The sequence below is a fragment of the Bos indicus x Bos taurus genome, chromosome X (genome assembly GCF_003369695.1).
Source record: "Bos indicus x Bos taurus breed Angus x Brahman F1 hybrid chromosome X, Bos_hybrid_MaternalHap_v2.0, whole genome shotgun sequence".
Taxonomy (NCBI): Eukaryota; Metazoa; Chordata; class Mammalia; order Artiodactyla; family Bovidae; genus Bos; species Bos indicus x Bos taurus.
The window spans coordinates 51,616,973-51,642,556 of NC_040105.1; positions in this window are offsets into that span (position 1 = coordinate 51,616,973).

Here is a 25,584-nt window from a genome sequence, read left to right on the forward strand (position 1 = left end):
ATTGGGCAGGATTTAGATAGAGAAGGTTCTTGTCTGGAGCATGGGGAACTGTGTCTCCTGGTAGAAAGGCAACAGGGAAGAGGAGGGATTTTAGAGCCCTTGCAGGAATGGTGGGCTGGGTTCTTTTTGTCACCAACTCCCACCCCACCCTTTCCAGTAAGGGGACAGAGCACTGTCACTAGCCTCCGATTAGCAGATAAGAGTCTTGGTCACCTTACTCTCTCATAGGATAAGAGGTACCAGCAGATAAGAGGCTTCTGTCTGAAAAATGGAAAGAAAACAAGAGCACCCAACTTCAGTCTTCTCTCCAGTGTGAAGTGTAAAAGTGCACAGAACTTGTCACTAAGAGCCTGCCGTCTCAATGACTAACTGAGTAATTTGGGGGAGATTGCTTGTCTTGATACCAGTTTCTACATTTGTCAGATGGAATTATCTCAGCTCTGAAGCCCTCTAATGCATTGTCACTCCTAAACTTCCTGGATGCTGTGATGCCCAAACTGAATCTCTAGTCCTGACCTGTCCTTAGTACACACACACTTCTGCTTGCCTGTGTTGTATTCTCTGCCTCAAGTACATGGACTCCTCCCTTTCCATCAAGACCTTGTTCATACCAGAAAGTGAAAGAAAGTGAAGTTGCTCAGTCGTGTCCAGACTCTGAGACCCAATGGACTGTAGCCTACCAGGCTTTTCCATCCATGGGATTTTCCAGGCAAGAATACTGGAGTGGGTTGCCATTTCCTTCTCCAGGAGATCTTCCCGACCCAGGGATCGAACCCAGGTCTCCCGCATTGTAGGCACATGCTTTACCATCTGAGCCACCAGTTGACTGAAATGGCATTTGCTCTCCAGTAAACTGAGTGGAGGAGAAGAGCACTATATGGTACAGTGTGGTGATAGAGATGAGCACAGGATGCTGGTCAGCGAAGCTGGGAGTTCAGACAAGGCTTCCTTTCTGGGGGCAGAGTGGGGGGAGAGGTGGGCAGGGGGAGGGTGGGTGGGATGTTTGAAGCTGAAGGATGAAAATTAAGTAGCCAGTCAGGCAGAGAACAGTGGGAAGAATATTCCAAACTAAGGCAATACCATGAATAAAAAACAGAAGTGGAGGCAAAAAAAAAAGAAAACCCACATGCATATAGAGGACAGGCAATTTAGTATAACTGTAGCTGTGATTTTCATCTAGGGGAACATACAGAGTCTCCGTCTCCAAGAGGGAATGTGTAGTTTGAGAAGTCATATGATCAAAATTGATTAGTTTTTTGGCGCAATATTAATTTCAAAACCTCAGATAATGGAGGATATATAATTTGATGTTTGTCCAAAGACTTAACTGTATCCTGTGAATGACAGAGAACCATTAAAGGGTTTTAAGCAGAAAATGGCATGATTCAACTCGCCTTTTAAAAAGATCCTTTCTTTTTACTGAAAGAAGCATGGGGAGGGTACCATCTTCTAATGCCCTATCAAATGCCACTCCCCTAAGGAAGCCTTCACCCAATTCTGTAGTTGATTCTGACCTTTTTCTGGACTTTTGCATCTCATAAAGGGTGGATATTCCAGGTCATTTCCAGGAGGCTGACCCATGGAGTCAGCCACTCATACAACACAAGAGATAGAAGTTGCACTTCTTTATCCCAATTTTCAGCTTTAACTCAAGAAAGTTCTCCTTTCCTATAGGACCACAACATTTTGCCAGCACTCAACAATGAATGTGGTAAGAGAGATACAATATCCATTTTATATTTTCCTTGTCAGGAGTCCAGCAAGCCTCTGTCATATTCTATCTCATTCTGTCATACACAACTTTTCAGGGTTATCTCCCAAAAGTCCTCATTTTTTCATTTCTTCCTGCATAAAAACATCTATGGCTTTCCACTGCTCTTTACACATGAGTTTCAAGGTTTTTCATACCTGGCCCAACCTGAGACAATGGGCTATGATGGAAGGAGGATCTGCCTGGGAGTTGAGAAAACCAATGACTCAATTCCAACTCTGCCAGTTATGGGATCTTGAGCAGGTTGCTTCATGTTTCCTTGACTCGGTTTCATCATTTATAAAAATGAAGATAGAGGATTGTTGAGAGTGTTGTTAACCCTATCAGTGTCTTTAAACAACTTAATTCTATGCCTGACATTCAGGTAAATCAAGTTTAATTTTCCCCAATTAAAATGTGCCCAACAATGCCTGGGTATTTCCCAGGTAGCTTAGTGGTAAAGAATCCACCTACCAATGCAGGAGACATGGGTTTGATCCCTGGGTCAGGAAGGATCACCTGGAGGAGGAAATAGCAATCCACTCCAGTATTCTTGCCTGAAGAATCCCATGGACAGAGGAGCCTGACAAGTTACAGTCCATGGGGCCACAAAGAGTCAGACACAACTGAGTGACTGAGCACAACCACTACCAACAAGGCCTGTAATCTTAAAGATTACAGAGAAAGTAAGCCTTAAGGGAATTGGAGAGAATATTTCAACCTGCAGTGGGAAATCAAGTTGGCTTCATGAGGAACATATTTTAAGGACATAGAGAGATGACTGAGTTAATTAGTACAGTGAGCCTTACACTCTTTTAGAGGAAATACAACTAAATCTATGACAAAGTTGTTGGAAGGTGCTAGATTATCATCCATGCCAGTTCAATATCATTGGTTCCATTCTACAGTGATTTATCAAAGCTTTTGTGTCAGGCCCTGTACATGCCTTTGGAGGACTTGATCCTAAGGAGCATGTATGTGGTTTAGTACCCAGACTTGGAAATCCAAATATAGCAATGCTAGGATAAATACTATGTTACAAATTAGTATAGGATGATATGAGAGCATGAAGCAGACCAAACCCAGTCTGAGGATCAGGAAAGATTTCAAGAAAGAACACCTGAATTAACTATTGAAGGGTATTCACCTGGCAAGAGAAGGCAGAAGAATGAGTTGCAATAGCATTATAAACAAAAGGAGAAAATCAAAGCATCTTGGCGTGTAGGTGGAACTATAAGCTTTTGAGTTGGGTTGGTATACAGGCTGGGGTTAGATGGCACATGTTGGGGGATGAAACTGAAGAGGTTGGCAGGAACATGATCGTAGAGGTCCAGTTTATGCTTCAGGATGTTTTTTCTGGTGATCCTTGGAGTGGGGAGAGACAAAAGCACATAGTGTGGAGGCCAGTGTGAAGGTGGTTGCAAGATTCCAGTTAAGATGCAGTGAGGTCTAACCCAGGGCAGTGGTTATGAAGATACTAGAGGTGTTAACCCACCCCTCCCTTTTTTCCCCTTGATATTTTACTATAACATTTTCAAACGTTCAGAAAGTCAAAGTAATTGTACAGTGAACACCCGTATATCTACCATCTAGATTCTACAATTAGTGTTTTACTACACTTGCTTTGTCAAATATATCTATTATATCCATCCCTCTATCTGTCCATCAGCCCATCTTGTTTTTATGCATTTCAAAATTTGATACCTGTACACATTCTCTTAAACACTTCTGCATGCATGCCATAAACTAGAGTTCAATATGTTTGTGATTCTTTTTTAGCTAAAATATTCACACAATGAAGTGCATATAAATTGAGTATAATTTCATGTTTTGATAAATGTATATATACCCGTGTAATCAACACCCCTATCAAGACACAGAACATTACCATCCACCCAGAAAGTTCCCACATGTTTCTTTCCAGTCACAGCCCTTCTCCCTTCCACAGTAGGTAGGCCTTGTTTGAAAGGATAGGATTTGAAAATAGATGATCCAGGTGGAGAGAAACTGGATGGCTTCCCTTTTCAGCAAAATCACAAAGGCAGGTAGTCATGGGGGATACACAGGCTTTACTAAACAAGCTTGAATGGATAGATGCCTTTCAGCCTCCCTCCTTTCCCCTTCCTGGGCCTCATCAATGCATGAAATGGTGAGGCAGAGAGAAATTGAGTCAAGGGACTGCCAGGCCCCCAGGAACTAACAATCTTGTGAGGAAGACAGAAACAGTCACAATTCTATGTAACAGATGTTGCATGTTGTACCAGGGTCAGTGCTATAACAGAGGAAAGGATGGAAAATGAGATAAAACAGCACAAAAGTTCTGTGGGGGTTTGGAGTGTGTGTAGGTGGGTGGAGAAGGAAGAGATAAAGCAAGTGGCTCAGACTTTGGAGGGACTGGAGGAGCTCAAAGGAAAAAGGGAGGAAGAACCGTTAACAGCCATGAAAAATTTCCTGGAGGTGAGAGGACTTAAGTCTTGAATGATATTGACTTTGATAATGTGAATGGCAGACACAAAGATATTTTAAGTTCCAAGTAACAGAAAATGCAAGTCAAGCATGGGACATTGGCTTATGTAATGGAAAAGTTTAAAAGTATGTGGATTTTAGGCACAGTTTCATCAGAGCTTTGGTTCTGATTTTTTCAGATCTGCTCTCTTCTGTATGTGTTAGCTTTCTCTTTGGGATATTTCTTCATGGTTAAAAGATGGCTGCACACAACAGCAAAGGAAACCATTAAAAAAAAAAAAAGCGAGGAGATAACCTACAGAATGGGAGAAAATATTTGCAAATGGTATGAGAGACAAAGGCTTAATCTCCAAAATACACAAATAGCTCATACAACTCAGTAACAAAAAATGCTAAAAATCCAACTGAAAAATGAACAGATCTTAATAGACATTTTTCCAAAGAAGACATGCAGATGCCCAGTAGGCCCATGAAAAGATGCTCAATATCACTAATTATTAGAGATATGCAAATCAAAACTGTCAATACAATGAGATACCACCTCACACTGGTTAGAATGGCCATCACTGAAAAGTCCACAAATGATAAATGCTGGAGAGAATGTGGAGAAAAGGGAACCCTCCTACACTGTTGGTGGAAATGTAACTTGGTGCAGCCCCTGTGGGAAATAGTGTGGAGGTTCCTCGGAAAAGTAAAAATAGAATCACCATATGATCCAGCAGTCTCACCCCTGGATATATACCCAGAGCTATAATTCAAAAAGGTCAGAAAGAAAAACACCAATACGGTATATTAACGCATATATATGGAATCTAGAAAGATGGTGACGATGACCCTATATGCGAGACAGCAAAAGAGACACAGATGTAAAGAACAGACTTTTGGACACTGTGGGAGAAAGCAAAGGTGGGATGATTTGAGAGAATAGCATTGAAACATGTATATTATCATAAGTGAAATACATCACCAGTCTAGGTTTGATGCATGAGACAGGGTGGTCAGGGTTGGTGCACTGGGATGACCCTGAGGGATGGGATGGGGAGGGAGGTGGGAGGGGGGTTCAAGATGGGGAGCACATGTACACCCATGGCTGATTCATGTCAATGTATGGCAAAAACCACTACAATATTGTAAAGTGATTAGCCTCCAATTAAAATAAATAGTTAAAAAACAAAAAGATACATATCCACCTATGTTCATAGTAACAGTATTCACAGTAGCCAGAAAATGGAAACAACCTAAATGTCCATTGACAGATGAATAGATAAAAGAGATGTGGTACATATATATAATGAAATACTATTTAGTCATAAAAAACCAAAATAATGCCATTTGCAATAACATGGATACAACTAGAGGCTATCATACTAAGTAAGTCAGAAAAAGACAAATACTATATGGTATCACTTATGGAATCTAAAATATTGCACAGATGAACCTACCCACAAAACAGAAACAAACTCACAGACGTAGAGAACAACCTGTGGTTGCCAAGGGGGAGGGATGAGGGAGGGAAGGACTTTAGGATTAATAATGAGGAACAAAAGGGCTACTACACACAACACAGTGCTTCCATTTGTGCTCATTTGCCATCTTATACTTCCTCTTTGGTGAAGTGCCTGTTGAAATCATTTGACATTTTTTATTGGTTTGTTTGCTTACTATTGAGCTTTGAGAGCTTTTTATATGTTTAGGATACAAATTCTTTGTTGGATATGTGATTTGCAAATATTTTCTCCCAGTCTTAGCTTATCTTTTTATTATCAGTACCTTTTACTGAGCAACAGTTTTTAATTTTGATAAATTCCAATTTATCAATTTTACTTATTTTATGGATTGTTATGTTTAAGAATTCTTTGATTAACCCTAGTTCATGGAAATTTTCTCCTATGTTATCTTTTAAAAATGTTTTACATTTAGACCTATGATCCATTTTGAGATATTTTTGTATACTGTAAGAGGTTTAGGTCAAAGTTCTTTTTTTGCCTATGAAGTGTTCAATTGTACCAACATTGCTTGTTGAAAAAACTGTCCTTTCTCTGTTGAATTACCTTTGCCCTTTTGTAAAAATTCAAGTGGCCATACTTGTGTGGGTCTATTTATGCAATCTCTATTCTATTCCATTAATCTTATGCGTCTATACTTACACCAATACCACACTATTTTAATTGTTGTATATAGTAACCCTTAATATCAAATAGTTATTCCTCCCACCCCAGTCTTCTTTTTCAAAATTGTTTATCTATTCTAGGGCCTGTGCCTTTTCATACACATTTTAGAATAAGCTTTCCTGTGCCTGAACATATCTTGCTGGTATTTTGAAAGAAATTGCATTATATCTATAGACCAATTTGGAGAGAATTGACATGTTGTTGAGGGGTTTTATTCATTTATTTCTTCATTTTTTGTTGCACTAGGTGTTGGTTGCTGTGTGTGGGCTTTCTCTAGTTGCAGGGTGTGGGGGCTATTCTTCGTTGTGGTGCTCAGGCTTCTCATTGTGGTGGCTTCTCTTGTTGCCCAGCACAGGCTTTCGTCATGTGGGCTTCAGTAGTTGCAGCACACAGGCTCAGTAGTTGTGCATGGGCTTCAGTAATTGTGGTGCATGGGCTTAGTTGCTCTGTGGCATGTGGGATCTTCCCAAACCGGGGATGAAATCCATGTCCCCTGCATTGGCAGGAAGATTCTTATTCACTGAGCCACAAGGAAAGTCCTTATTGAGGGTCTTTAAATATTTTTAGCTTTTTATTTAATTTTAAACTGAAGCATAAAAAGTATAATATATATAGAGAAAGGCACAAACTGTAAATGTACAGATTAAGAAATTGTCATAAAGTGAACACATTCCTGACATGATGCCAAAAACAGAAAAAAATTTGACAAATTGAACTTCATTAACATCTTGTTCTAACACCCTGTTTAGAGGATTAAAAGGCAAACTAAAGACTGGGAGAAAATATTTGCAAACCACAAATCTGACAAAGGACTCATATCTACAATATATAAAGAACTATCAAAACTCAACATTAAAAAATCAGATGTCGTTGAAGAGGATATATAGATGGCAAATAAGCATGTGAAAAGATGTCTAATGTCATTAGCCATTGCTGCTGCTGCTGCTAAGTTGCTTCAGTCGTGTCTGACTCTGTGCAACCCCATAGACAGGAAATGCAAATTGTGCCTATGTTGGGACATCTACACACCTCTCAGCTAAAATAAAAAAATAATGAAAATGCCAAATGCTGACAAAACTGAGAAACTAGTTCTGTCATACATTGCCAGTGGGAATGTAAAAAGATACAGCCACTCTGGTAAACAGCTTTTCAGTTTCCTAAAAAACTTATCATATGACCCAGGAATTTGACTCCTAAACATTTACCCTAATTAAATGAAAATGTCTGCATAAAAACTTGTACACATACATTCATAACAGCCTTATTTATTATTTAATAGCCAAACACTGGAAATGAACTTTTGATATACACAACTTGTATGGGCCTTAAGGTCATTATGTTGAGGAAAAGCCGGTCATGTGCTGTATGTCAGTATGTAAATGGTTTAAACAAACTGATACATCTATGCCATTAAATACTATTCAGCAACCAAAAGTGGTAAACTATTGGTGCATACAACTTGAATGGGTTCCAGGGTCATTATGCTGAATGAAAAAAGTCAATCTTAAAATGTGATACACTGTTTGATTCCATTTATATGATGCTCTGGAAATGACAATTATAGAAATGGAAAAAAAAGATTATTAATGGTTGGTAAGGATTAGGGATGGTGACAGGGAAAGTGAGAAGTATAACTATAAAGGGGAAGCATGAGAGAGATCTATATGGCAATGGAATAGTTCCATATCTTGATTGTGGTGGTTATATGAATCTGCACATGATAAAATGACATACAACAATACAAAAATAAAGTTAAATTCCTGATTACACACACAGACTATGATATAATATTGTATTATAATTAAGATTCATCCATTATAGGAAGCTGTGTGAACATGAGATCTCCTGAACTATCTTTGCAACAGTCTTTATAATTTCAAAATAAAAGTTTAAAAATCTAAGTCAAACCATATGATTCCTCAGCTCAAAATCCTGCAATGATTCCTTTGTTGTTGTTGTTTAGTCACTAAGTCATGTCCAACTCTTTTGTGACCCCGTGGACTATAGCCTGCTAGGCTCCTCTGTCCATGGGATTTTTCAAGCAAGAATACTGGAGTTGGTTGCCATTTCCTCCTCCAGGGGGTCTTCCCGACCCACATTGAACTTGCTCTTCTGCATTGGCAGGCAGGTTCTTTACCACAGAGCCACCAGGGAAGACCACAATGATTCCTTATCTTAGAGTAAAAGTCCAAATCCTTAGCTTCCTTACATGTTGTCCCTGTCAACTCTCTGGCTTCTTCCACTCTCCCTTCATGCACTCTAGTCAAGCCCCACCAGCCTCCTTGCTGTTCCTTGAAAGTGCCAGGCATTCTTCTGCCCTTGCTCTAGCTAGAAATTTATAAACCTCAGTTCTGGGGATTTTTCTTTACTTTTTGATCACATCTTTCCTTTTTCTCCTGTAGTTTCTGGAATCTCTATTATTTGGAAATTAGCTCTTCTAGTCTGGAGCTCTTATTTTTTCTCATTTCTTTCCTATTCCTCCACCCCCTTCCTTTCCCTCAATCAATATTAATTATTTGGATTTATTTCCTCAAAGATTTCTTCAAACATATTGTCCACCCTTCTAGCAAGTTTTTCATTTCTGCTAAAGTATTTTTCCCCAAGAGTACATTTTTTGTTGTTTTAAAAATAGTATTCTGTTCTTGTTTCATGAATATATCTGGAAATCTTCTAAAGAATATTTCTTTCTTCTGAGAAACAGTTAATAGCTTTTAAAAAAGGTTTCCTCTTATTGCATAGTTTCCTTCAAGTTTCTTCTCATCCCTCATTATCTTTCATGTTAGACTTTCTTCAGGAGACTAATAATCTGTTTGAACATGTTCTCTCTTTTTTCAACTTTTTATTTTGTATTGGGGTATAGCTGATTAACAATGTTGTGATAGTTTCAGGTGCACAACAGAGCAACTCAGCCATACATATACATGTATCCATTTTCCCCCAAACTCCCCTCCAGTCCAGGCTGCCACATAACAATGGACAGAGTTCCCTGTGCTATACATTAGGTTCTTCTTGGTTATTCATTTTAAATATAGCAGTGTGTACATATCCATACCAAACTCTGTCACTGTCCCTTCCCCAGGTGACCATATGTTTGTTCATTCTACAAGTCTGTGAATCTCTGTTTTCTAAATCAGAAACATTATATCATTTCACTTGTATCATTTCTTTTTTTGATTCCACTGTAAAGGATATCACAATATCCCTTTGTCTGACTTACTTCACTCAGTATGAAAAACTCTAGGCCACAAAGCTATAGTCATCAAAACAATATGGTATTGGCACAAAAATAGAAATATAGACTAATGGAATAGGATAGAAAGCACAGAAATAAACCCACACACCTATGGTCAATTAATCTATGACAAAGGGGGCATGACAACACAATGATGCTGGGAAAACTGGACAGATACATGTAAAAAAATGAAATTAGATCATTCTTTAACACTACGCATAAAAATAAGCTTAAAATGGATTAAAGACCTAAATGTGAGACCAGACACTATAAAACTCTTAGAGGTAAATATGGACAAAACATTCTCTGACATAAATTGCAGCAGTATCTTTTTGGACCCAATTCCCAGAATAATGGAAACAAAAGCAAAAATAAATCAGACCTAATTACACTCAAAAGTTTATGCACAGCAAGGGAAACCATAAACAAATAGACAACCCATAGATTGAGAGAAAATATTTGCAAATGAGGTGACTGACAAAGGATTATTTTTTAGTTGTTCAGTCGTGTCTGACTTTTTGCAACCCCATGGCCAGACTTCCCTGTCCGTTACCATCTCCTAGAGCTGGCTCAAATTCACGTTCATTGAGTCAGTGATACCATCCAACTGTCTAATCCTCTGTCATCCCCTTATCCTCCTGCCTTCAATCTTTCCCAGCATTAGGGCCTTTTCCAATGAGTCGGCTCTTTGCATCAGGTGGCCAAAGTATGTTGGAGCTTCAGCTTCAACATCAGTCCTTCCAATGAATATTCAAGATTGATTTCCTTTAGGATTGACTGGTTTGATCTCCTTGCAGTCCAAGGGACTCTCAAAAGTCTTCTCCAACTCCACAGTTCAAAAGCATCAATTCTTTGGTGCTCAGCTTTCTTTATGGTCCAACTCTCACATCCATACATGACTACTGGGTAAACCATAACTTTGACTAGACAGACTTTTGTTGGCAGTGATGTCTCTGTTTTTTAATATGCTGTCTGGGTTTGTCATAGCTTTTCTTCCAAGGAGCAAACGTCTTTTAATTTCATGGCTGCAGTCACCATCTGTAGTGATTCTGGAGCCCAGGAAAATAAAGTCTCTCATTGTTTCCCCATCTATTTGCCATGAAATGATGGGACCAGATGCCATGATCTTTATTTTTTGAGTGTCGAATTTTAAGCCAGCTTTTTCTCTCTCCTTTTCACCTTCATCAAGAGGCTCTTTAGTTCCTCTTTGCTTTCCGCCATAAGGGTGGTGTCATCTGCATATCTGAGGTTATTGATATTTCTCTCTGAAATCTTGATTCCAGCTTGTGGTTCATCCAGCCCGGCATTTAGCATGATGTACTCTGCATATAAGTTAAATGAACAGGGTGACAATATACAGCCTTCATGTACTCCTTTCCCAAAGGATTAGTCTCCAAAATTTACAAACAGTTTATCAGGCTTAATATCATCAAAACAAACAGTCCAATCAAAAAAATGGGCAGAAGATATAAATAGACATTTCTCCAAAGAAGACATACAGATGGCCAAGAGGCATATGAAAAGATGCTCAACATAACTATTAGAGAAATGCAAATCAAAACTACAATAAAATATCACCTCACACCAGTCAAAATGGCTATCATCAAAAAATCCACGAACAATAAATACTGGAAAGGGTGTGGAGAGAAGGGAACCCTCCAAAATTTTTGGTGGGAATGTAAATTGGTATAGCCTCCATGGAGAACAGTATGGAGTTTCCCTCAGAGACTAAAAATAGAGCTACCATATGACCCTGCAATCTCACTCCTGAGCATAGACCTGGAGAAAAAGATGGTCTAAAATAATAGATGCACCTCAGTGTTCATTGTAGCACTGTTTACAATAGCCAAGACCTGGAAGCAATCTAAATGCCCATCAATGGAGGAATGGATTAAGAAGATGTGGTACATATATACAATGGAATATTACTCAGACATTAAAAAGAATGAAAATGCCATTTGCAGCAAGATGGATGGAGATTGAACATGTTGTCTTAATTCCCTGTTCTAATATAGGCTTCCTAATCTCAATTTTGTCTATGGTTTCCCATTCCAGAGACCCTGTTTCACCCTCTTCTAAAAATAATCCTTGAGTCTTTTGCCAGGAAACAAGAGGTAAATTGGCTAGTCCACAGAATTTGGAGGGGATCTGAAAATCTAAATACTTCTTAAACAGACTTTCATGCACTCCTTCTGTTTTTAGCTCCACTTTCATTACCACTTCCAGAAGTATCTGAAGTATCCCAATGGCCTTTTCTACAGAAATAAAAAAGTCAGTCATAAATTCATATGGAACTTCAGGGGACCACAAATAATTAAAACAATCTTGACAAGTGCAAAGTTGGAAATTTCCTATTTTAAAACATAATATAAAGCTAGAGTAATCAAAATAGTGTGGCAGTGGCATAAATATAGATAGGTAGACCAATGAAATAGATCTGAGATTCCAGAAATAAACCCATACATATATATGGTTAATTGATTTTTAACAAGTGTTACATGACCATTGAATTTTAAAAGAATACTCTCTTCAACAAATGGTGCTTAGCTAGCTGGAAATCTACAAGCAAAAAGATGAAGTTGGACCCATATCTCACACCATATACAAAATTTAAAATGAATCAAACAACTAAATGTAAGAACTAAAAATATAAAAATGTTAGAAGAAAATATAGAAGTAATTTTTTATGACCTGGGTTTGGCAATGGATGAATAGATAGGATATTAAAGGACAAGCATAAGAAGAAAAAAATAGATAAATTGGACCTCATCAAAATTTAAAACTTTTGTGCATCAAAGGACACTAAGCTGAAAGTGACAAGATAACCTACAGGAAGTTTTGGCAAACCATATCTCTGTAAGGATCTAATAACCAGAATATATAAAGAACTTTTACAATTTAACAATAAAAAGACAACGCAATTAAAATATAGGCTTGAATTGACTTTTTTCCAAAGAAGATATACAAATGGCCAATAAGCACATAAAAATATGTTCAGCATCATTAGTCATTAGGATAATAAAAATACAAACCACAGTGAGATGCCACTTCATACCCACTAAGATGGCTCTAACAATAATTTTAAGAAGCAGAAAATAACTACTGTTGGCAAGGATATGGAGAAATTGGAACTCTTGTATTTTGCTCATGGGACAGTAAAATGGTGTAGTCACTGAGAAAGAGAGTTTGGCAGTTCCTAAAAATAGTTAAACAGAATTACCATATGACCAAGCAAATTCACTTTTAGGTGTATACTCACCCAACTGAAAACAGATAAACAAATACTGGTACATGAATATTCATAGCAGGTCTATTCACAATTTCCATCAGCAGATGAATAGATTTTAAAAATTTGGTATACAATGGAATATTATTCAGCCATAAAAGGGATGAAGTAATAAAACATACTACAATCTAGATGAACATCACCTTCCACCACTAAATCTATAAACTGATTTCCATTTCCTCCAACCTTTTCTCTTTCCCTCCTGTTATCTAAACCTTACTCACTGTTCTGCACATAGTTCCTTTCCTGCACTTTCAGTGTCTTGCTTTAGTGATTATCTACTTTATGTGGCTGTATTATATTTCCATCTCTAAAGGACCCATCTCATAAGTATTAAAATACACTTAGGTATATTAAAAAGTAGTTTATGTAGCACTGTTCTTATTTACTCACTATTCATGCACTTCTCTACCCACATCAGTCAAGCTGGGCCTCCATCACTCATAAATGGTATTCTTCTAATACACTAATGACCAATACAGTAGATGCTAAACTCAATGGCCATTTTTAGTCTTTATCTCTTTGACATCTTGTCAGCATCGAAAGCTTATAACTCCCTCACATTCAAATCACTCCTGGCTTTATATTCCTTGATATAACACTCCTTGATATAACATTTTCCTCATATCCTCCAGTTATTCTACTGAGTCTTTTTTCCCAGATATTTTACTATACGCAACCATTAAAAATTCCTCAGAGGTATTTCCTAATGCTCTTCTGTATATTATGCTATCCTCCTAAGAGATCTCATGCATACATATGGATCTAAGTACCACCTGTGTGCTGATATTGGAGAAGGAAATGGCAACCCACTCCAGTATTCTTGCCTAGAGAATCCCATGGACAGTGGAACCTGGTGGGCTGCCATCTATGGGGTCGCACAGAGTCGGACATGACTGAAGCAACTTAACAGCAACAGCAGCAGTGTTAATACTTTTAATGTTTCTTATGACAAAATCAAGCAATACAGAAAAGTACAAAGAAAGAAAAAAACACACATTAAAATGCCACACTCCAAATCAGTCATCAACATTAGATGAACATTATTTCAGGCATCTCCCAATGCATGAGAAAATGCTATTTATTATGTTCTTCTATAAGATGATGCACCAGTGGGAAATTTTCTTCTTTCTGTTGGGTTGTGCTTTCCTTCAAGTTTTAACCCTGTCTTTGCATACTTTGTTCCTCTTTACTTTTTTGCTTTTCTATGTTTACATAATTGCCTTTCTTTTCATCTTGCTCATATTTAAAAGGAAAACTGTGTACAGTCTGCTGTTTTCTCTGATATGGGATGGATGAATATACTCACCTGATCTGAAAATTTTTGCCTTCTTCTCAGGATTATAGTCCTTGACATCTCCTCCCCTTCTATGTTGTGGCAATCACTGTCCTTGGCCTGAAAGTGAAGTCGCTCAGCCGTGTCCGACTCTTTGCGACCCCATGGCCTGTAGCCTACCAGGCTTCTCGGTCCATGGGATTTTCCAGGCAAGAATACTGGAGTGGGTTACCATTTCCTTCTCCAGGAGATCTTCCTGACCCAGGGATTGAACCCGGGTCTCCCGCATTGTAGGCAGACGCTTTACCATCTGAGCCACCAGGGGAATCCAACAACAATTTCCTGCCCCACCTTTCCCATGCATAGATCCCTTGACTTCAAGGAGGAAATAAGAATTGTTCTAAATGAGTGATGCGGTGCACAATCCTCTTAGTTATTGATTAGCCTAAGGGTGGGCATGCAAGGGAGGCTAATGTGCTACAAGAGGGATTCTACTAGGGAGAAGTTTCCCTTTCTGAACCAAATGACAAGGCCTCACAGGAAGAAAACTTTTTCCTGCTTTTCTCTTCTTCTTGCCTTGGACTTGAATGCATTTGAACAGCATTTGTGACCATGAGGGGGAAAGCCAAGAGAATTATGGAGATGTTGGCGTTGACATTTTAAATCACAGAACCAGCTCCAACAGCCACCCTCGTCTAGACCTTTTGTTTTATGAACGTTTAAGGCCCATTTGTTTAAACTATCCCTAATTGGGTATTCAGTTGGCATCTGCATTGGTGGTGGAGTTGCTCAGTCGTGTCCGACTCTTTGTGACCCCATGGACTATAGCCTACCAGGCGCCTCCATCCATGGGATTTTCCAGGCAATAGTACTAGAGTGGATAGCCATTTCCTTCTCCAGGGGATCTTCCCGACCCAGGGATCGAACCCAGGTCTCCCACATCATAGACAGACGCTTTACGGTCTGAGCCACCAGGGAAGTCTGCATTGGTAGCAGCAGCCAAAAGAATGACTAACCGTGACACATTTATTGCACACACCTCAAAATGAACATCATAAGTGAACTCAGGATCCTCTCCACTGAACTTGAGTCTCTTTCAGTCTCTTTCACTTTTGTAACTTTTACACCATCCACCCAGTAGTCTAAACAAGTCAAAAAACATGGGTTTCCCTTAAATCTCCCTGCCCTGCCATCCCCCATCCCCGCCACACACACCAACATTCTATCACCAAATACTGTCAATTCTATCTCATAAATATCTCTCCAATCGTTTCTTATCAGCTGTCACCAGTCCAGTCCAACCCAGCAGCACCTGTTGCCTGAACTACTGAAAAATGGTTCTTACCACATCTCCTCGGGCCCATCTCCAGTACGATCCCCCAAACCAGCAATCATGATGTCTTTAAAGAAGCATATCTGATTAAGTCCATCCTCTTCCTTAATATTCTGTAAGGATTTCCCACATAACTTGGAGTCTCCTTACAGGGACTATAAGACCTTAAGGGATGTGATCCTTGCCTGCCTCTCCAGCTTGCTCTCAGACTTGGTCCTCCTCAATCTCCAGACTGGCATTACTGGCCTTCTTTTACTTTTGCAGCCACTTTAAGCTCTATTTCATGTCTATTTCATTATACACACACACACACACACACACACACACACACACACACACACATGTATATATAGTATTTATTGTGTACAGCATGCTCAGTCATGTCTAACTCTCTGCAACCCCATGGACTGTAGTCCACCAGGCTCCTCTGTCCGTGGGATTTTTCAGACAAGAATACTGGAGTGGGTTGCCGTTGCCTACTCCAGGGGATCTTCCCAACCCAGGGATCGAACCCACGTCTCTTGCGTCTCCTGCGTCAGCAGGTGGATTCTTTACCACTGTGCCACTTGGGAAGCCCATAATATTTATTATATAATTATATATTCTATATAATATGTGCTATATGTTATATAATGCATAATTGTATAACATACAAAACATTATAATATCATGTTATATAATGTATATAATTCCCTCAGCCTAGTGTACTTTTCCCCCAATCTTTGCCTCAGTAACTCTTCCTCATCATTCGGGTCTCGGCTAAAATGGCATTTCCTTAGAGAGCCTTCTATGGACCCACGAGACTACATCAAATCCGTCATTGAATGCTACCACAGCACCATGTTCCCTTTCAGCATGTATAACTTCTAATCACTTACTCCGTTTTCCCGCTGGACTGGGAAGCTCCTTGTGCACAGGCACCGTGTCTGCTTTGAAACAAAAGCCTCATCCTTCCACAATGGATCTTTAAACCTATGTTAGTTCTGAACCCAGCCTCTTCCTCCTGTTGCAAGGGAGAAAATGTCTCTCCTCCTGTCCCTTCACTTGTACTTTGGATCCCATCATCCCCCGACTTTTCGAACACTTCGAACATATGACTCCAACCCCTGCCTCGCAAGCACACCCTCTTCAGAATCAGTAATCTGCCCATCTCCTTTGGGTCACTAACATTAGTATTTAAGCATGTTCTAGTAGATCCCATCTTAAAAAGAAGGGGGGAAAAACCCTTGCTTGAGTCCCCATCCACGTCCTGCTACTCTACTGCTTTTCTACTCTCCCTCATAGACCATTTCACACTGAAGAGATAGGCAAAACTTCGAGATTTAGACAATACTGAGTGTTCATAAGAATATGGAGCAAAGACGCAATCATTGTAGAGAGTAGAATGTAGATAGTTATTTAGAATAACTGAGTAAAGTCAGAGATACCCATAATCTACGATGCAGCAAATTCCACTTTTAGTTGTGTATCAAAGAGCAAAGCTTTTTCAAAATACTCACTATGAAACTTTAGTAAATACATTGTGAAATTAATGTAGTGGGTTGTGACTACCATTAAACAAGTGAACTAAAAGAAAACAGAATAGAAAATGTCAGATTGCATTGCCAGTAGTAAGGGTAGGAATTGCTTTATGAAAATTTCATTTACATGTACATGGTTGTGTCTGTATAAGTATGTGTATGCATACTTGTGTTTTAAGGCACAATATATTTCTTTCTGGGGTCCCTGTCCAAAAAATTTGAAAAGCACGGTCCTAGAGAATCTCTTGAACATGTATCAAAGGATATCTGTACAAGAGTGTTTGATGCAGTGTTGATTCAAGCCCTAGGAAATAGCCTGGCTGGCTTGCACAGACAGCTCCCTATAATTCACCTAATCATTAAGAACTTCCTTCACAGTAATGGCCCTTTAGTGAGCGTTCACATGAGACACAACTATTCTCAAATTCTGGGCCCGTTCAGAGAGCTCCATCCACACACCTCCTCCACAAATCTTATCGCCAGTCTGCCAGTCTTATTCCATCTCACAATCACCAACCACAGCCCCATATATGAGTGTAAACCCCCACATCAGTCCTCTGTACTTTTGGGGGAAATGGGCAGACGGTAAGTTTACCAATGTTCTTCTCACTGTGAGGATTTCGCTTTCCCCACTGTACTCCAGGGCCGCATCTCATCGGGACTATAGTATCGCAGCAGTTCATTTCCACGTGGTTCCAGCACATTCCATAGAACCCTTCATTAGACTACCGTCTTTCTCCCCAGTCACCAGGTTATAAGAAACTCCCAATGAACCCCTCTGTGTGAGTTGTGGAACAGGTGGCAGCAGGGAGGAATAAAAGCCCAATTTTGCATATACCATTTCCCTTTGATGATAGAGTTCTGCTTACGACATGAGACTTTATGGCTTAGGGTATTAGTCAACATCCAGTGCATGAAAGGCAGTTCAGGTCACATGGCCATCTGGTTTCTCAAGGTCAGTCTCTACCAGGGCCAGTAGCAAGCTAGGTTCAGTCTCTCAAAAAAGACAATAGCTACTTGCTTGTGGAGACATGGATTGGATTTGCTTCAACTGATTTGAAGGGTCCACTGATTTGATTATCTTATCAAGGATTACTGCAGACTCCCATATGGCATCATGATCTGTTACAAATACTTCAAGCACCATTGGATTTCCTGGGTCACAAGGGTTTGGTGGCAGGACTGCTTGAATTGCAGTGTGGGACAATCAGAGAGTCTTCATTTGCTCTGGGCCCTATTTGGTACTGGCTATTTTTCTTGTCATCTACAAAATGAGTTGGAGCAGGACACCCAAAGGTGGAAAATTTTATCTTCAACATCCAAATTGGCAGACCAAGTGTTGTGCCTCATTACTGGTAGAAGATGAAAGGAGGAACTATCATTGAGGACATTCTATCATAGTCCACACTGGAGGAACTATCTTGATGTATCTCAAGCCACTGACCCTCTAGCAATTTCACAGAAGTAGCAGGCTCCTGTAACTTCAAAGGATTTAACTCAAAGCCTCCAGAACCTCAAAAATGTTTCCAAGGCATCTAGAGGATATTGCTCCTTCCTCTCCTTTAGGTCCTGTCAGCAGGATGTCATCAACAGTGGACTAGCATAATTCCCACTGGATGGTGGTGTGGTTAAAATCTCCAAAGACTAAACTGAAGCTCTGACTTGGAGATATGCTAGATCTCTGGACAGGACGGGAAAGGTATAGAACTTTCTATGTCAGGAAAATCAAACTGCTTTTACTGTTCTCTGCTTCCTGGAATCTAGGAAAAAAAATACTGATTTGCTTCAGGAAAGAGGCCGCATCTGGGATGGCAACTGCTGTGGAGTTACCACCTGATTATATTTATGATACTCCAAGTCCATCCATCTCTTACATGGCTAAAATTGGAATGAGAATAAGATACAAATCATACCTCTGCATCTTTTAATAAATAGTTTTTCAGTGGCATGAAATTTCTGATATTTCCACAGGCATGTGATATTGCTTTTTTTAATTTTTATTTTTAAAATTAAGACAGTATGATAACACACTTGCAGGAGACTTGGAAAATACAGAACAAGGTTACACATAGTCCCACTATATATATTACAATAATTTTTAAGTAGATAAATTAAGATTTTTAGTTGGAGTTTCAATATCAAGCTCTCAAAAATTAACAGAATGAATATACAGAGAAGTAGAAGGATATAGTAGACCTGAAAAGCTCTGTGAACCAATTCAACATAACTAAGATTTATACAATTTTCACACAACAGTAGGATACAAACTCTATTCAAGTTCCCATAGATAAACTAGGAGACACTGGAACATATCCAGGGACATAAAAAAAGGTGCAAAGATTTCACGGTCTAAAGGTATTGAAATCATACAGAGTCTGTCTGTTCTCTTATCACTGTGGAATTATGTTAGAAATCAATGTGAAAAGATATTTGAAAATGACCCACATATTTTCAAGTTCCACCAAGGAAACTCAATAATTAGACTCATCATAGTAAAAGTACAGAACATCAGAAACAAAGCAGACAGTGAGATAATGCAGATTATCAATACAGAATGACCATTAGACTGACTGAAGACTTTGCAAGGAATAATGGAAGTCAGGAGATGATATGAAATTACCTACCCAGCTACAACTATATTTAAGAGTGAGATAAAAATAAAGATAATTACAGGCAAACATGCACTGCAAGAACTTTTAAACAGGCACCTCAACAGGAAGAAAGCTATACCCAGATGCAGGAACAAACATTAATCAAAGAAATTGACTGAAATAAAGCTGATATCAAACTAGCATATTTTATCTGTGTAAAGACAATTTTTAAAACTCTGGATGTCTGTTGAAGAGTCATCTGAATCATCATCCCCTAAACTTCAGTCCCTGACTTGAGTCGATTCATAGACCCAGAGCCCCTCAAATGAAGGGGAAGCCAGGGGACAAACACAAGTGTATAATATGAGCCAACATTCCATAGTAGCATTCCACCGAGGGGCTTGCAGCCTTTTAGTTAAGTATATATACGCTACAAAAAGGGAAATACCCAAACTTTTTAATGGTTATTGAGTATTAGCTCTAAGCTAATACTTTGCCTTGGAAAACAGAATGCCACTGTGGTCCATCAGCCAGAGGGAGACTTATGAGGGTCAGACAATGAATTTTGAACTGGAAGAAACTGGAAAAATCTCCACATTGTTTCTCTAACCGATGGAGTAAGAAGGGCTAAGAAGTCACTAGATTGTCCACCCTCTACCAAGATACCAAAGCAAAAGCAATATCGCTGTTATGGCTTCTTAGATACACCATCATTTAAAAGTGGACATTTAATTTCCAAATACATGGGATTTTGTTTCAAATACCTTTAATATTAATTTTTCATTTTGATACTAATTTCTCATTTAAATGCTCTCTTCTCTGCAATCACCCTCTGTGTTTTTTGTGCAAGTTTATTGAGCCTTTCGCTGCCTAAGTTGAAGATCCCTCTTGATAAATGTCATATTGCACTTGAAAATATGTGGGTCGGAGTAAGTGATTAGAAGTTATACATGCTGAAAGGGAACATGGTGCTGTGGTAGCATTCAATGACGGATTTGATGTAGTCTCGTGGGTCCATAGAAGGCTCTCTAAGGAAATGCCATTTTAGCCGAGACCCGAATGATGAGGAAGAGTTACTGAGGCAAAGATTGGGGGAAAAGTACACTAGGCTGAGGGAATTATATACATTATATAACATGATATTATAATGTTTTGTATGTTATACAATTATGCATTATATAACATATAGCACATATTATATAGAATATATAATTATATAATAAATATTATGGGCTTCCCAAGTGGCACAGTGGTAAAGAATCCACCTGCTGACGCAGGAGACGCAAGAGACGTGGGTTCGATCCCTGGGTTGGGAAGATCCCCTGGAGTAGGCAACGGCAACCCGCTCCAGTATTCTTGTCTGAAAAATCCCACGGACAGAGGAGCCTGGTGGACTACAGTCCATGGGGTTGCAGAGAGTTAGACATGACTGAGCATGCTGTACACAATAAATACTATATATACATGTGTGTGTGTGTGTGTGTGTGTGTGTGTGTGTGTGTGTGTGTGTGTATAATGAAATAGACATGAAATAGAGCTTAAAGTGGCTGCAAAAGTAAAAGAAGGCCAGTAATGCCAGTCTGGAGATTGAGGAGGACCAAGTCTGAGAGCAAGCTGGAGAGGCAGGCAAGGATCACATCCCTTAAGGTCTTATAGTCCCTGTAAGGAGACTCCAAGTTATGTGGGAAATCCTTACAGAATATTAAGGAAGAGGATGGACTTAATCAGATATGCTTCTTTAAAGACATCATGATTGCTGGTTTGGGGGATCGTACTGGAGATGGGCCCGAGGAGATGTGGTAAGAACCATTTTTCAGTAGTTCAGGCAACAGGTGCTGCTGGGTTGGACTGGACTGGTGACAGCTGATAAGAAACGATTGGAGAGATATTTATGAGATAGAATTGACAGTATTTGGTGATAGAATGTTGGTGTGTGTGGCGGGGATGGGGGATGGCAGGGCAGGGAGATTTAAGGGAAACCCATGTTTTTTGACTTGTTTAGACTACTGGGTGGATGGTGTAAAAGTTACAAAAGTGAAAGAGACTGAAAGAGACTCAAGTTCAGTGGAGAGGATCCTGAGTTCACTTATGATGTTCATTTTGAGGTGTGTGCAATAAATGTGTCACGGTTAGTCATTCTTTTGGCTGCTGCTACCAATGCAGACTTCCCTGGTGGCTCAGACCGTAAAGCGTCTGTCTATGATGTGGGAGACCTGGGTTCGATCCCTGGGTCGGGAAGATCCCCTGGAGAAGGAAATGGCTATCCACTCTAGTACTATTGCCTGGAAAATCCCATGGATGGAGGCGCCTGGTAGGCTACAGTCCATGGGGTCACAAAGAGTCGGACACGACTGAGCAACTCCACCACCAATGCAGATGCCAACTGAATACCCAATTAGGGATAGTTTAAACAAATGGGCCTTAAACGTTCATAAAACAAAAGGTCTAGACGAGGGTGGCTGTTGGAGCTGGTTCTGTGATTTAAAATGTCAACGCCAACATCTCCATAATTCTCTTGGCTTTCCCCCTCATGGTCACAAATGCTGTTCAAATGCATTCAAGTCCAAGGCAAGAAGAAGAGAAAAGCAGGAAAAAGTTTTCTTCCTGTGAGGCCTTGTCATTTGGTTCAGAAAGGGAAACTTCTCCCTAGTAGAATCCCTCTTGTAGCACATTAGCCTCCCTTGCATGCCCACCCTTAGGCTAATCAATAACTAAGAGGATTGTGCACCGCATCACTCATTTAGAACAATTCTTATTTCCTCCTTGAAGTCAAGGGATCTATGCATGGGAAAGGTGGGGCAGGAAATTGTTGTTGGATTCCCCTGGTGGCTCAGATGGTAAAGCGTCTGCCTACAATGCGGGAGACCCGGGTTCAATCCCTGGGTCAGGAAGATCTCCTGGAGAAGGAAATGGTAACCCACTCCAGTATTCTTGCCTGGAAAATCCCATGGACCGAGAAGCCTGGTAGGCTACAGGCCATGGGGTCGCAAAGAGTCGGACACGGCTGAGCGACTTCACTTTCAGGCCAAGGACAGTGATTGCCACAACATAGAAGGGGAGAGATGTCAAGGACTCTTTTGGTTACATGGATTTAGAGAACAAAAGGGAAGTCCAGACTTGAACTATGGAATTATGCTGTCAGCTGCCATGGAAAAGCATGGTGGCATACAGTCAAGTCACAGAATGTCATACCTCCAATATCTACTAAACTTGGAACCCAGAAGAAAGACTGCAAAAATCCAGCAAAAAGCACATCAAGTCACAACAAAACAATTTGAAAACTGGTTGAGGTCAGACCCTCCAAATGACTGTTCACCTCCATCACTATTCCCACTCTTCCTTAAGCTACAGTGACGTGGACAATTTGACACATGTAGGGCTTCCCTGGTGGCGCAGACTGAAAGAATCTGACTGCAATGCAGGAAGACCTGGGTTCGATCTCTGGGTGGGGAAGATGCCCTGGAAGAGAGAATGGCTACCCACTCCAGTATACTTGCCTGGAGAATTCAGTGGACAGAGGGGCCTAATGGGCTATAGTCCATGGGGTCACAAAGAGTCAGAGACGATTGTGTGACTAACACTGACTGACACTTACTTACAGTGTAGACCTGTTCAGTTCAGTTCAGTTCAGTCACCCAGTCTGACTCTGAGACCCCATGGACTGCAGCACCCCTGGCCTCCCTGTCCATCACCAACTCCCGGAGTTTACTCGGACTCATGTCCATTGAGTCGATCAGGCCATCCAACCAGCTCATCCTGTGTCCTCACCTTCTCCTCCCACTTTCAATCTTTCCCAGAATCAGGGTCTTTTCATATGAGTCAGTTCTTATCAGATGACTTAACTATTGGAGTTTCAGCTTCAGCATCAGTCCTTCCAATGAATATTCAGGACTAATTTCCTTTAGGATGTACTGGTTGGATCTCCTTGCTGTCCAAGGGACTCTCAAGAGTATTCTCCAGCATCACACTTCAAAAGCATCAATATTTCAGTGCTCAGCTTTCTTTACAGTCCAACTCTCACATCCATCCATACATGACTACTCAAAAAATCATAGCTTTGACTAGATGGACCATTGTTGGCAAATTCATGTCTCTGCTTTTTAATATGCTGTCTGAATTGGTCATAACTTTTCTTCCAAGGAGCAAGCGTCTTTTCATTTCATGGCTGCAGTCACCATCTGCAGTGATTTTGGAGCCCCCCCAAAATAAAGTCTGCCACTGTTTCCACTGTTTTCCCATCTATTTGCCATGAAGTGATGGGACCAGATGCCATGATCTTTGTTTTCTAAATATTTGAGTTTTAAGCCAACTTTTTCACTCTCCTCTTTCACTTTTATCAAGAGGCTCTTTAGTTTTTTCCACTTTCTGCCATAATGGTGGTGTCATCAGCATACCTGAGGTTATTGATATTTCTCCCAGCAATCTTGATTCCAGCTTGTGCTTCATCCAGCCCAGCGTTTCTCATGATGTACTCTGCATAGAAGTTAAATAAGCACGGTGACAATATACAGCTTTGACATACTCCTTTCCCTATTTGGAACCAGTCTGTTGTTCCATGTCCAGTTCTAACTGTTGCTTCCTGACCTGCATACATATTTCTCAAGAGGCAGGTTTGGTATTCCATCTCTTTAAGAATTTTCCACAATTTGTTAATGTCCACACAGTAAAAGGCTTTGGCATAGTCAGTAAAGCAGAAGTAGATGTTTTTCTGGAACTCTCTTGCTTTTTCAATGATCCAATAGATGTTGGCAACTTGATCTCTGGCTCCTCTGCCTTTTCTAAATCCAGCTTGAACATCTGGAAGTTCACAGTTCACATACTGTTGAAGCCTGGCTTGAAGAATTTTGAGCATTACTTTACTAGCGTGTGAGATGAGTGCAATTGTGTGGTAGTTTGAGCATTCTTTGACATTGCTGTTCTTTGGGATTGGAATGAAAACTGCCCTTTTCCAGTCCTGTGACCACTGCTGAGTTTTCCAAACTTGCTGGCATATTGAGTGCAGCACTTCCACAGCATCATCTTTTAGAATTTGAAATAGCTCAACTGAAATACCATCACCTCCACTAGCTTTGTTTGCAGCGATGCTTCCTAAGGCCCACTTGACTTCACATTTCAGGATGTCTGGCTCTACGTGAGTGATCACACCATTGTGATTATCTGGGTCATGAAAATTTTTTTGTGTGTAGTCCTTCTGTGTTTTCTTGCCACCTCTTATTAATATCTCCTGTTTCTGCTTCTACCATTTCTGCCCTTTATTGTGCCCATCTTTGCACGAAATGTTCCCTTGGTAGCTCTAATTTTCCTGAAGAGATCACTAGTCTTTCCCATTCTATTGTTTTCCTCTATTTCTTTGCATTGATCACTGAAGAAAGTTTTCTTATCTCTCTTTGCTATTCTTTGGAACTCTGCATTCAGATGGGTATATCTTTCCTTTTCTCCTTTGCCTTTCACTTCTCTTCTTTTCATAGCTATTTGTAAGGCCTTGTCAGACAACCATTTTGCCTTTTTGCATTTCTTTTTCTGGGGGTTGGTCTTGATCACTGCCTCCTGTACAGTGTTATGAACCTCCATCCATAGTTCTTCAGGCACTCTGTCTATCAGATCTAATCCCTTGAATCTATTTCTCACTTCCACTTCATAATCGTAAGGGTCAGGTATGACCATGTACTCTTCATTCTTTCTGGAGTTATTTCTCCACTAATCTCCAGTAGCATATTGGGCACCTACCGACCTGGGGAGTTCATCTTTCAGTGTCCTATCTCTTTGCCTTTTCATACTGTTCATGGGGTTCTCAAGGGAAGAATACTGAAGTGGTTTGCCATTCCCTTCTCCAGTGGACCATGTTTTGTCAGAACTCTCCACCATGACCCAACCATCTTGGGTGGCCCTACATGGCATGGCTCATAGTCTCATTGAGTTAGACAAGGCTGTGGTCCATGTGATCAGATTAGTTAGTTTT